Genomic DNA, 12517 nt, shown 5'->3' on the forward strand with positions numbered 1-12517 from the left:
GTTGGACTAGAACCCACATCTCTGGCTAGAAGTCAATCTCAGTATATGAAAAACTCACTTCACCAGTTGAGATACTGAGTTGTTCAAGGTGCACGATCACATTTTAAGTTAGTTTGCTCAGCCTAGACTGTCAGATTTTATTTTTGGCAGCGTTTTTTTTTTTTTTTTTTTTGTGATTAGATTATTAAATCCTGATAGGTTTTCTAAAATAAGTGCTGCTGTGTCTGTGGACATCAGTGCTCACTCTTTAACATTGCTGTTTGTCATGGTGGATTGGTTTGATCTTACTTTACCTCACTGGCTGATTCTGAAAAGCATGCCCATGCAACTGGACTTAATAACTGAACCAGTTTTGAATTAGTCAGGCTGTATGAGCTTGGATTGAGCTTTATGGGATTGCTTTAGCCTGAACTGATTTTGTTAGGCTGGTTCAAATCAGGAGTTTGACTCTAATTCTCACTTTAGTTAAATAAAGCAAACGGTCACAAAAGGAAAAAAGAAAATGCAGAAAAGACTACTTCTGGATTCAGTGAAGAACCTCCATTTGACGTTCCTCGGTGCAGTCTGCAGAAATGCAGTCTGTTCATTTTGGTGCATCCCTCCAACAGGCCACTCTACACACTGGTGTTTATCACGTGGGGGGAGAATCGGCTCCTACCTCCTTCTGCACCATATCGGCATCAAGATTGAAGGGACCACCTGCAGTATGGAAACACATGGAGCCTTTTCTGAAGGAAATTAGAGAACGATTCCCAGATGTGACAACTGTGCATTTTTTTAGCGATGGGCCCTGCACACAATACAAACAGGAAACTTTTACCTTTTCTGCACTGAAATTTTTAAGAAGGGGTTTACAAGGGGAACTTGGAACTACTTTGAAGCCAGTCATGGCAAAGGAGCCCCAGATGGGATAGGTGGCACACTGAAGAGGAGGGCTGACAGGCTTGTCAGCCAAGGAGTTGATATTCCCACAGCAATGACACTTTACCAAGCTCTGAATGATGGTCAGTCAAAGGTGAAATTGTTTTACATCCAGGAGCAAGATGTTGATGATGCAGTGAAGGAAATGCCGACTGACCTTCCAGCAGTACCATCCACAATGAGGCTTCACCAGGTATTCACTTCACTATTTCTACATGATTCTTATTTAGTTAAAGCCCTTTGAACTAACTTATGTATGACTGATCTTGCCTTGCCAGGTGATTACTCTTTCACCTGGAAAAATGCTCTACCGCGACATCAGCTGCATGTGTTCTGCAAATGGGAATCTGGAATGTAATTGCCAGAAAACCAAAAGCTTCAGCTTTAATTCCACAGATGACCACACAGAAGACCTAACACACAGCACACCAGGTTGTGGGTAAATGGTGTGCCCTGCTGTATGAGGGCCACATCTACCCAGGCATCATCCAAGAGGTGAATGAGACCCACTGCCAGGTGAAATGTATGCACAGAGTGGGGAAAAAACGCTTTTTCTGGCCGTTGAGGGAGGATGTCCATTGGTATGCCTTTAAAGATATGCTGACCATCATTCCACCGCCACAAAATGTTACCTCACGCCACCTGGCCATTGCAGAAGACCAATGGAACACTCTGGTCAGCCATGAAGAGTAAAGTGGAATATTAGAAGACCGATGTTCTAAAGCAGATGACAAGTTTTCAGCTAAATGAAATGAAATGAAAATGTTTTTAGTTCAGTGTTGAAGTGAATATGTTGATAGGCTAGGGCAGCCAGCCATCAAAGGTTTCATAGCAATGTTCTTTTCAAGTTTCAGCAAAGTTTCTTTAATTATTATTATTTCTTCTATTTTTTGGGTGTTATTTGAGGAAAAGTGCATAAGAAGGTATTAAAAGTTATTCAAAGAACACTTTGGTGTCTTGGGTATTTATTTGTCACTTTTATATGATAATCTATAATCAAAAATAATGTAGCTAGTCATCCATCTTACTTTATGCAACCCTGTTACCCTAATTTCAACCGTGTTACCATATCATTTTAATTGAAAATAATCCTGAATTACTTTCTCAGCTCAAAAGGGTTTGAGCCATTTTCCTTTAAAGAGTTTATGCAATCACATGCAAAATGTGTTAGAGTAAATATTGTACAATAAATACTGAAACTGGTAAAGTGAAACATGCCATTATTGAAAAGTTGGGTGAGACAGATTTTGAAAGTTGTTAAAATTAATTTTAATCAAGTCATATGTGAAATCAAATGGTTATTCAGAGAGAATGTTACTTTATTTACTTAGTGGAAAAGGAATTATATTTCAGAAATCAATAATGTACTTTTTTCAGGTTTCTCAGTGTTGGTAACAGGGTTGCACCAAGTATTGTAAACACCAAATAAATCATGTAATAAAAATTGTACCATTGATCTGTAAGCTGAGCTAATCAGGCCTTTGATAGTTTATTACCTATTATAGATGAATATGTAGCAGAAAATCAGAAAAGTGAAGGTTTATTTTTCAAGAATTTTGAAGCCCAAATGTCCTCCAATTGTGGAATGACCCATATATAAAAACCTTAATACATTCATACGTAATAGATACGTACATGAAATCTGTAAAGTTAGTAGTAGCTTCAGTTGGCCGTTGCTGTGCGTGTAAATCCATTCCATTGTTAGATGGTGCACTGGTTTGAGCACCTTGTTGCTTCTCACAGTGGTCCTGCTGGGGACGTATCAGATATTAAACTGATAAGAACAGATTTTTCTTTCGAAAAGTTTTATTGACACGATTTCACACACGTTTACATTTTTCCTTTTTCCATCAAGGATGACATGTTTACACACAGTTCATTTGTTTTCCATTCATTCATTCATTTTTAAAGTGAGTAAAAACTCATTTATTTTCATTAATCTTTTCAAGCACAATAAAATTGCGTAAAAAACATGTCTAAAACCCAGTGTAAAACATTCCTACATTCATCATGTAAAACCATTTCTTAAAATTTGCGTTTCTTGGAGGCTTGTTAAAATGGTTTACAGTTAAGACATGTTTAAAAGAGTGCTTGTGTTTGTGTGTTTTTTTTAAAAATCCATTGATATGTTTTGTGTGTCAGTCCATGTGTCTTTAAAAAGTTTGTCTAGAAGGGAGTGCAGAGGTTAAAAGAAAAGTTCATGTTCATTGTGCAGGAGCAGGGTGAGTCCTTATCAAATCAACCTCACTCCGCTCCCCCAAACCTTTGTTCTCTCGGGATCCTGCTGTGGTGCTCAGAGGAGGTCCTCGCCCTCTGCTCCTTCCCTGTCCTGCCGCTCCCGGAGAGTCAGGCCGCCGCCGCCGCCGGGACCTTTTCGGTGATGTGGCTCCGGCTCCTTCGTCCGAATGGGCACAGAGGCGATTCTTCTTTGTGGCTGTGTCCTAGGCCCGCCGCCTGCAGCTCCGGCCGCTCGGACCGTCGCTACTGCCATACGGAGCACAGCCACGGGGGGGATCTGCTTGTGCTTCCTCACCAACAAGTTTCTGGAGGTTTCCAGGTGGCGTCTACGATGGCGGCGAGGGTGAGCCACTGCTTGGCGAAGACAGATGGTGGAACGTCTTCCTGGCTCACCCCATACAGCACTAGCTGTGCTGTAAGGACCTCCCTTGCTGGTAAGCACGGGAATTGCAAGGAGCCGGCCGTTGCCCACAGGTCCTCAGCGGCGCTGCACTCCCAGAGCAGGTGCCTCACCGACTCTGGCGCGCCACAACCAGGTCGGGGGCAGGTTGCGTTCCTCGCCATGCCTCTGGAGTGCATTACGGACCTGACCGGGAGGATCTCGTGAGCCACCATCCATGCCAGGTCCCGGAGTCGGTTTGGGAGAGCGGAGTGGTTCACGTTGCGCCAAACCGTGGAGGGCTCGCCGAGTGCGAGGTCGCGCACTTGACTCACTGGCTCCCGCTCCTGCACAACAGATAAAAGCAGACGGTGGTTGGTTAAAATCTGCAACTCCTCCTGCTCCAGGTTAAAATGCTTTAAAAATGTGCAAATAAAACCATATGCTTGTGGCAGGTTAAAAGACACAGGAACTTTAAGATCAGTGGGTAACAATTTCAGCCTTCTCAGGTATGTCCCCATCCAGAACCGTGTCATTGCAGCTGTCTTTGGGTTTCTGGATGGGGCTGTAGCGGCTTTAAGGTGCAGGGTGGTGTAAAAGGATCCTAAAAACAGGTACAGGTCTGGCACTCCTTTCCCTCCTTTCTCCTTCGGCCGCTTCATGACATATCGTTTCAGCCTTTCCCACTTGGATCCCCATAAAAAATAAAAGATGGCTCGTTCCAGGTCTAAAAGCACACTCCTAGGAGGGGTAAAAACAGAGCTGACAAGTAAAAGCACAGGTAAAATCACTGCTTTTATGATTAAAATTTTGCCTTCCATTGTCAGTCCTCTAAGTCCCCAGAATCCTAGTCGTTTCCTAACTTTCCCTACCACGTCCGGCCAATTTGTACTTCCACCCCCCTCCCTGTCGAATTTAATCCCCAGTATCTTCTGGTCAGTCTGGGTCACAGTCAGGGGAAGTCCTGTCATGTCGGTCGCTGTCCATGGGCCATAAAATTGGGCTTGCGTTTTGTCTTTGTTCAGTTTTGATGCAGAGGCCCGCCCAAACCAGTCGGTCAAGTCCAGCGTCCTGTTGACGGATGAAAGGTCGGTACAAACAAGGTTAAAATCGTCCATGTATAAAAGGCACTTAATAAAAGAACCCCCACCTCCCGGTATTGCCACCCCGTTGATCCATTTGTCCCTTCTCAAGATCTGCGCCAGCGGTTCCACGCAGGCGACGTAGAGGAGGGCAGATAACGGACACCCCTGACGGACACCACAGCATACATTCACTGCTTTGGTAAGTTGCCCATTAACAAGGATTCTGCTTGTGATGCCCCGGTATAGCAATCCCACCCACGCTATAAACCTATCAGGAAATCCCATTTTTTGCAGTACCTTGAAAAGGTACTGGTGCGAGACCCGATCAAAGGCTTTCTCAAAATCTAAATTTAGGACTACCAGCCGAATGTTTCTGTCCCTCGCGTAACAGATGGTGTCTCTGATCAGTACGAGGCTGTCTGTGATCTTCCTCCCCGGAACGGTGCAGCCTTGATCCGGGTGGATCACCTCCCCTAAAACCAAGGATAAACGACTCGCTAAAAGCTTACTAAAAAGTTTGCAGTCTACGTTTAAAAGAGTCACAGGTCTCCAGTTTTTAGGGTCAGTCTTATCGTCCTTTTTATGTATTAAAGTTACTATCCCTACTCTAAATGAGTCTGGCAACAGGTCGAGTCTTTCAAATTCGTTAAAAACAGTTAAAATATCGTGTGTGATAAGATCCTTAAAAGTCAGATAAAACTCCAGGGGAAGTCCATCTTGACCAGGGGACTTCCCCTTCTTAAAATGTTTTAAACAGTTATCTAACTCTAAAAGGGTAAAATCCTGTCTTAAAAGCACACTATCTTTAACTTTGTTTTCAACGAATTCTAAAACCTGTTCAGTAACGTTTTCGTGTGTTATTTTCTCATCGTACAATGTTTTATAGAATTCTTCCACGGTTTCTTTGAGTTCCTCTGAGCTTGTCGTTAAATTTCCCTCTTTATTTTTCAATTTTGTCAAAATTCCTCCCTTACTCATTATTTTCTTAAAAAAGTACCGTGTACATTTTTCCCCTTCTTCAGTTTCTCTTTCTCTACTTCTTAAAATGACCCCTCGACTCTTAATTTCTGCAAATTCTTTCAGTTGTCTTTTGAGTTCTAAAATTTCATTGTTAAAATCAAAACCCTGGCTTGTTAATGTAAAATAACGTTGCATTCTTTTCTGCAGTCCCAACATGTGTCTGTCTGCCCTATCTTTCTTTTTCTTACCTGACTGCCTAAAGAAAGTCCGGGTCCTCTCCTTCACCATTTCCCACCAGTGTGCTCGTGTTTCGTACAAGTCTTGAAGGGTCTGCCACTCCTTGTACTGCTCTCGGTATTCCCTAACTATCTCCCTATCTTCTAAAAGAGAGCAGTTGAGTTTCCACAGACCACTTCCTACAGTCACACCCGAAGAGAGTGATAGGGTGCAGGATAGCATGACGTGATCTGAGAAGAAAACAGGGGTTAATCTAGCATCGGTGGGCGGGCAGTTGCGTGTAAAACAGTAGTCGATGCGAGAGGCTCTGTCGCTGTCATCACTGAACCAGGTGAAGCCCTCCTCTCTGGGATGCATGGTCTTAAAACAGTCGACTAGCTTAAAATCCCTAACCATTCCCTGAAGTAAAACCGATGTTTTGTCTATTTTAAAATCCTCCCCTGCATTTCTCCTATCTTTCCTACTTAAAACACAATTAAAATCTCCTCCTACCACTAATGGGACCCTACCTAACATGTGGGACTGCAGTTCTTTTAAGAGGTCATACCTGTCGTTTTTGTCATTAAAACCATAGACGTTAAGAAGGTTAAAATCATTGTCCATAAAGGCAAGGCGTGCTAAAAGAGCCCGCCCATCCCTCACCACAGTGCTGCCCTTCACCGAGATCAAGGGGTTCTTAATAAGTATGGCCACTCCATCTGATTTGTTTCCATTTGAACCACTGAAAAGGGAGGTCCCGGGTGGTCACATTCCTTCCCATTTTCTATAACTTTTTACAAAGGGCAGGTTGCATTCCTGCAATAGGAACACATCTGACTTTGACTTAAGATGAAACGGTTGAATATTCGCACTACCGGCATCCCCGAAGAAAGCTGCTAACTTTAATCGCCTATGATATTGATGTAGATCCGCCACCATTGATTGGCGGATGTTGTTAAATCGGGACACTGTTGGGATAAAACCCAACCCCTTGCACAAGAGTTGAAAATGTTTTTCAGATAAATGAATTGACGTAGACAGATTGATCACAGAATCATTTATTACCGTTTCAGGTACAGAAGACATTAATTGTTCTGTATGCCCCATGGGCCCAACCCCAAAAAAATGGTCCAATGTGTCCACATCTCCTCCGCCGTACTCCGGGTCCAGTGGATGTGGTCGGGTTCCGTACGGAAGGCAGCACGGGGTAGTCGGGGTATGTATTGCCCTTTTTCCTTAATCATCCGGTTTAGATAACTCAGACCTGTTTGGGCCAGGGAATCCAAAAGGGATGAATAGTTCAGAACGGGTATATAAATCCGGGCACAAGGAGAGGTTGCCTGTGCCGCCGCCAGCAGGCGACCCAGCTGCCCCTGGAGGTGTGATGCCATACCCCTATTTCTATCGTTTACCCCCAGTGACAACACCACCGTCTGTGCGCCATCAAACGTGGGTGTGTTACGCCTCAATATGTGTGTTAAGGAGGAAATCGTAAGTCCAGGGAACGAATCCACCTGGACCCGATTGTCCTTGATTCTGGGTAGGCGTGCCAAGTTTGAATCTCCCACAAGCAAAACTGACCGTCTAGGTGTCAGGGCCCAATTTGCCATCTTGTTCCCTTGGTGGTTGTGTCTGGTAAATAAAGGTGTGTCCTCCGGTGTTTCAAGGAGCTGCAACAGAGCCTCAACATCCCTCATGGGGTCTGCACAACCCGGTTCCTCCCCGTCCCCCCCAGTCACTCCCCCCAAACCTCCAAACAAAGAATCCCCCTCCTGTTCTGGTGCAAACAAATCCAGTGACCCCATCCCCTGTGTCTCCTCCACCACTGTGATTTCCCGGTGCCCATCTGTGTCCCCCCCCCCCGTTCCCGACCTCCTCCACCTCCATCGCTTCCACCCTCTCCCTCACCTCCTCCCCCACTCCCCTCCCAAAGGACTCCTCCTCCCTCACCCTTACAGGGTTGGACAATCGCCTGGTGGCCTGTGGCATCCTCTGGGCTAACGGTGGGTTAACCCGCCGCTGCCACGAATCCCCGTCTGCCAGTCTCCGCCGGGGGCCCCAGTGTTCTCCTCCCTCCCCGCTGTGCCAGGAGCCCACCAATCAGTCTCGGCCGAAGCCTTGGGTCCTTGTGGGGCTTGGGACTCGCCACCCAAGTCCCTCTGATCCCGCAAGGACCCCCTGACCACCCGAATGTCCCTCGAGGTAGTCCCCGGCTCGTCTCTCCCCCCCGGGGCGGAATTGCCCTTCCCCAGTACCCCTCCGAACGGTGGCCGGTCGAGGTATTTTAACAGGTGAAGGTTCTGTATCCTGGTTCCCGGAACCCCCCGGTCGGTGTCTCCTCCGCGATCTCCGGACCAAGGGACTCACCGACGCCGGTGCCGATCTTGGTCCAGCTCTCCCCCAGGATACGCCTACTGAATCAAGCACCCCCCAGGCCTGGTCCAGCACCTCCGGGCACAGGTTTGGAAAGCCTTTTTTTTTTTGTGCTTTTAACTTGTTGGCAAACGATTTCGGGCAGTCTCTGAAGAGGTGGTTTGCCTCTCCACAGAGGTTGCACTTTCTACCATTGGGACATTCCTCAAAGGAATGCCCCACTTCCCTACATTTGCCACACACAGTTTTCTGGCAAGCTTCTGCCAGGTGCCTATGCTCACCACACTTGCGGCAGAGCTTCGGCATTCCCTGGTAGTGGATGTAGCCCCTGTTTTCTCCAAGGACTATCATGGATGGGAGATGTTTCAGGCCCTGGAAGCCCTGGGGGTCCTGCCATTGCTGGACGGGGACCCTCCAGGCGCAATTCCAAATGCCGTCTTCATCCCTCACCTTGGTAGCCTGGCCTTTAACAGTGCAGAATCTTCCCAACCACATGCAAATGTCCTCAGCATTTACTGTTTCATTGAACATTCTGACAATCACCACTTTCTGTGAGTTGTCAGTAAGTTTCTCCACAGTGAAAGCTGAGAACTGGGACTTAGCTTTTTCAAACCTGTTCCAAAATTCTAACAGGGTTGCAGCCGACACAAAACTTACATCAAATCCTTTTCCAAAGGGCAGAGTCACTAAACAGTTCAAAGATTCATGTTTGAAGGCAAGGGTTTGTTGGATAAGCTTCCTGGAGAAATCCAGTCGGGACATCTCCAGGAGCTTTCCATCTACTTCCTTGAACAGGAAGCGCACGCTGTGGTGCCTCCGCATGCCAGCACGGGCAGCCGACATGGCTGGAGGCACCACGTAAAAATAAGGCAACTGAAATCATTAAATAAACGTGAAACCAATAAAACCTGTTAAAACCAATAAATAACAATAAAAGAAATCAAGACAGCAAACAAACTAAAAGTTCACTTACCTTAACAAACACTGTGCAAATTAGCAAATGTGCAAAACAGGCAAAATGCAAGAATATCTCCCAAATATACAAGGGAAAGTTCCCACAGATAGGAAACTTTCCTACAACGCCGGGAGTGATTGCAGTCTTTGCCAAAGGCCGAGAAGCGATGACCCCCCAGCCCCTTGCTGCCCCACCCCACCTCCCGGAACAGTCCTCACCGGCCGCGGTGAAGCCGTTTCAACTGCGCACCAGAGGGGGCCGCTGCTTAGCACCTCCGCCCAAGGGCTCCATGGCTGGGCTCTGAGCCCACTTGAAGGACAGCTGCTTTGCTTTGCTTTGCTTTGCTTTGCTTTGCTTTGCTTTGCTTTTCACAAGTGCGCAAGGCTCAGCCAAAGGGCAAAGCCTGCCAAAAATGGGTTCAACTCATTGGTGTTCCTCTCCACGGAAGTCTTTAGTAAAAGGCGAAAGACTTGTGCGCTTTGAAGAGAAACCCGAGTAAGTACAGCCCCTCTCCTCCGCGCCAGCCAAGACCTCTGTCGTCCCAGTCCCCGGCCTCACGGTAAGCCCGGCTTGGCTTAGCGTGCGCCAAACTCCCGGGCCACGCCCCTGCCCCTGCCCCTGGCCCCCAACACCCCCGACACTCTCACAGGCTCTATACAGGCAGTGGCTTCGCGGATAGGATGAGTCCCGGCTGTAGGGCGCAGGCTACCGAGCACCAGGGAGACTCAGGCGCCTCCAGACTCTCGCTGAGGATGGGCTGAAAACCCGGAAGGAAAACAGCCGGCACACTCAAAGGGGCATATAGGACCGCTCAAAATGGGGCAATATTCCCTCTCTGTCTGACTGTCCAAAGTGCAAACCTGGCTGCATTTTTGTCAGGCTTTGTCTTGCTCCTCTTTCCGTTCCGTTCCGAGCCGCGCTCCCTCCCCCTCCCCAGCCGTCAAGGCTCAAATGCAGTAGTTTCAGAGCGCGAGTCCGCAGGGACGCCAGCGAGCCAAGGCGGCGTTAAGGACGCTGTTCAGGCCGCGGTGCCGTCCACTTTGAACCCCGGTCTTTTTCGGTCTCCGGGCTTGCGGTTGAGCCACGGAGCCCTCAATCTGCACTGGCGTTTTGCTTTTCCACAAGGCAGGAGGAAGGTGCACCGTTCCCGGCGGCACTGCAATACCGGGTCGATGCGTGGAGTGAACGGAGCGAGCCCCTTTTTCAGCTCCCAGTGCTAAAAATCCCTTTAATATGTTGTCCCCTTATAGGGGACGTATCAGATATTAAACTGATAAGAACAGATACTACACTTGATCTTAGCCAAAAGGCCGAGAAGCGATGACCCCCCAGCCCCTTGCTGCCCCACCCCACCTCCCGGAACAGTCCTCACCGGCCGCGGTGAAGCCGTTTCAACTGCGCACCAGAGGGGGCCGCTGCTTAGCACCTCCGCCCAAGGGCTCCATGGCTGGGCTCTGAGCCCACTTGAAGGACAGCTGCTTTGCTTTGCTTTGCTTTGCTTTGCTTTGCTTTGCTTTTCACAAGTGCGCAAGGCTCAGCCAAAGGGCAAAGCCTGCCAAAAATGGGTTCAACTCATTGGTGTTCCTCTCCACGGAAGTCTTTAGTAAAAGGCGAAAGACTTGTGCGCTTTGAAGAGAAACCCGAGTAAGTACAGCCCCTCTCCTCCGCGCCAGCCAAGATGTCTGTCGTCCCAGTCCCCGGCCTCACGGTAAGCCCGGCTTGGCTTAGCGTGCGCCAAACTCCCGGGCCACGCCCCTGCCCCTGCCCCTGGCCCCCAACACCCCCGACACTCTCACAGACTCTATACAGGCAGTGGCTTCGCGGATAGGATGAGTCCCGGCTGTAGGGCGCAGGCTACCGAGCACCAGGGAGACTCAGGCGCCTCCAGACTCTCGCTGAGGACGGGCTGAAAACCCGGAAGGAAAACAGCCGGCACACTCAAAGGGGCATATAGGACCGCTCAAAATGGGGCAATATTCCCTCTCTGTCTGACTGTCCAAAGTGCAAACCTGGCTGCATTTTTGTCAGGCTTTGTCTTGCTCCTCTTTCCGTTCCGTTCCGTTCCGAGCCGCGCTCCCTCCCCCTCCCCAGCCGTCAAGGCTCAAATGCAGTAGTTTCAGAGCGCGAGTCCGCAGGGACGCCAGCGAGCCAAGGCGGCGTTAAGGACGCTGTTCAGGCCGCGGTGCCGTCCACTTTGAACCCCGGTCTTTTTCGGTCTCCGGGCTTGCGGTTGAGCCACGGAGCCCTCAATCTGCACTGGCGTTTTGCTTTTCCACAAGGCAGGAGGAGGGTGCACCGTTCCCGGCGGCACTGCAATACCGGGTCGATGCGTGGAGTGAACGGAGCGAGCCCCTTTTTCAGCTCCCGGTGCTAAAAATCCCTTTAATATGTTGTCCCCTTATAGGGGACGTATCAGATATTAAACTGATAAGAACAGATACTACACTTGATCTTAGCCAAAAGGCCGAGAAGCGATGACCCCCCAGCCCCTTGCTGCCCCACCCCACCTCCCGGAACAGTCCTCACCGGCCGCGGTGAAGCCGTTTCAACTGCGCACCAGAGGGGGCCGCTGCTTAGCACCTCCGCCCAAGGGCTCCATGGCTGGGCTCTGAGCCCACTTGAAGGACAGCTGCTTTGCTTTGCTTTGCTTTTCACAAGTGCGCAAGGCTCAGCCAAAGGGCAAAGCCTGCCAAAAATGGGTTCAACTCATTGGTGTTCCTCTCCACGGAAGTCTTTAGTAAAAGGCGAAAGACTTGTGCGCTTTGAAGAGAAACCCGAGTAAGTACAGCCCCTCTCCTCCGCGCCAGCCAAGACCTCTGTCGTCCCAGTCCCCGGCCTCAGGGTAAGCCCGGCTTGGCTTAGCGTGCGCCAAACTCCCGGGCCACGCCCCTGCCCCTGCCCCTGGCCCCCAACACCCCCGACACTCTCACAGGCTCTATACAGGCAGTGGCTTCGCGGATAGGATGAGTCCCGGCTGTAGGGCGCAGGCTACCGAGCACCAGGGAGACTCAGGCGCCTCCAGACTCTCGCTGAGGATGGGCTGCAAACCCGGAAGGAAAACAGCCGGCACACTCAAAGGGGCATATAGGACCGCTCAAAATGGGGCAATATTCCCTCTCTGTCTGACTGTCCAAAGTGCAAACCTGGCTGCATTTTTGTCAGGCTTTGTCTTGCTCCTCTTTCCGTTCCGTTCCGAGCCGCGCTCCCTCCCCCTCCCCAGCCGTCAAGGCTCAAATGCAGTAGTTTCAGAGCGCGAGTCCGCAGGGACGCCAGCGAGCCAAGGCGGCGTTAAGGACGCTGTTCAGGCCGCGGTGCCGTCCACTTTGAACCCCGGTCTTTTTCGGTCTCCGGGCTTGCGGTTGAGCCACGGAGCCCTCAATCTGCACTGGC

General features: G+C 49.2%; 5 non-coding genes and 1 pseudogene across 5 annotated transcripts; 1 reads left to right on the forward strand and 5 right to left on the reverse strand.

Annotated features, from left to right (window-relative positions):
- Window positions 1–572: 572 nt before the first annotated feature.
- On the forward strand, window positions 573–1626 carry LOC146325796 (uncharacterized; annotated as a pseudogene).
- Window positions 1627–9511: 7885 nt separating this feature from the next.
- LOC146325797 (U5 spliceosomal RNA) lies at window positions 9512–9626 on the reverse strand. The gene has a single exon (XR_014770934.1). It is a non-coding gene; the product is annotated as a U5 spliceosomal RNA (small nuclear RNA).
- Window positions 9627–10258: 632 nt separating this feature from the next.
- On the reverse strand, window positions 10259–10449 carry LOC146325798 (U2 spliceosomal RNA). The gene has a single exon (XR_014771166.1). It is a non-coding gene; the product is annotated as a U2 spliceosomal RNA (small nuclear RNA).
- A 211-nt stretch (window positions 10450–10660) lies between these two features.
- LOC146325799 (U5 spliceosomal RNA) lies at window positions 10661–10775 on the reverse strand. The gene has a single exon (XR_014770935.1). It is a non-coding gene; the product is annotated as a U5 spliceosomal RNA (small nuclear RNA).
- A 637-nt stretch (window positions 10776–11412) lies between these two features.
- On the reverse strand, window positions 11413–11603 carry LOC146325800 (U2 spliceosomal RNA). The gene has a single exon (XR_014770770.1). It is a non-coding gene; the product is annotated as a U2 spliceosomal RNA (small nuclear RNA).
- A 191-nt stretch (window positions 11604–11794) lies between these two features.
- Window positions 11795–11909, reverse strand: LOC146325801 (U5 spliceosomal RNA). The gene has a single exon (XR_014770936.1). It is a non-coding gene; the product is annotated as a U5 spliceosomal RNA (small nuclear RNA).
- Between the last annotated feature and the right edge of the window lie 608 nt (window positions 11910–12517).

This window comes from Lutjanus erythropterus, chromosome 6 (assembly GCF_056507025.1).
Source record: "Lutjanus erythropterus isolate fLutEry1 chromosome 6, fLutEry1.hap2, whole genome shotgun sequence".
NCBI lineage: Eukaryota > Metazoa > Chordata > Actinopteri > Lutjaniformes > Lutjanidae > Lutjanus > Lutjanus erythropterus.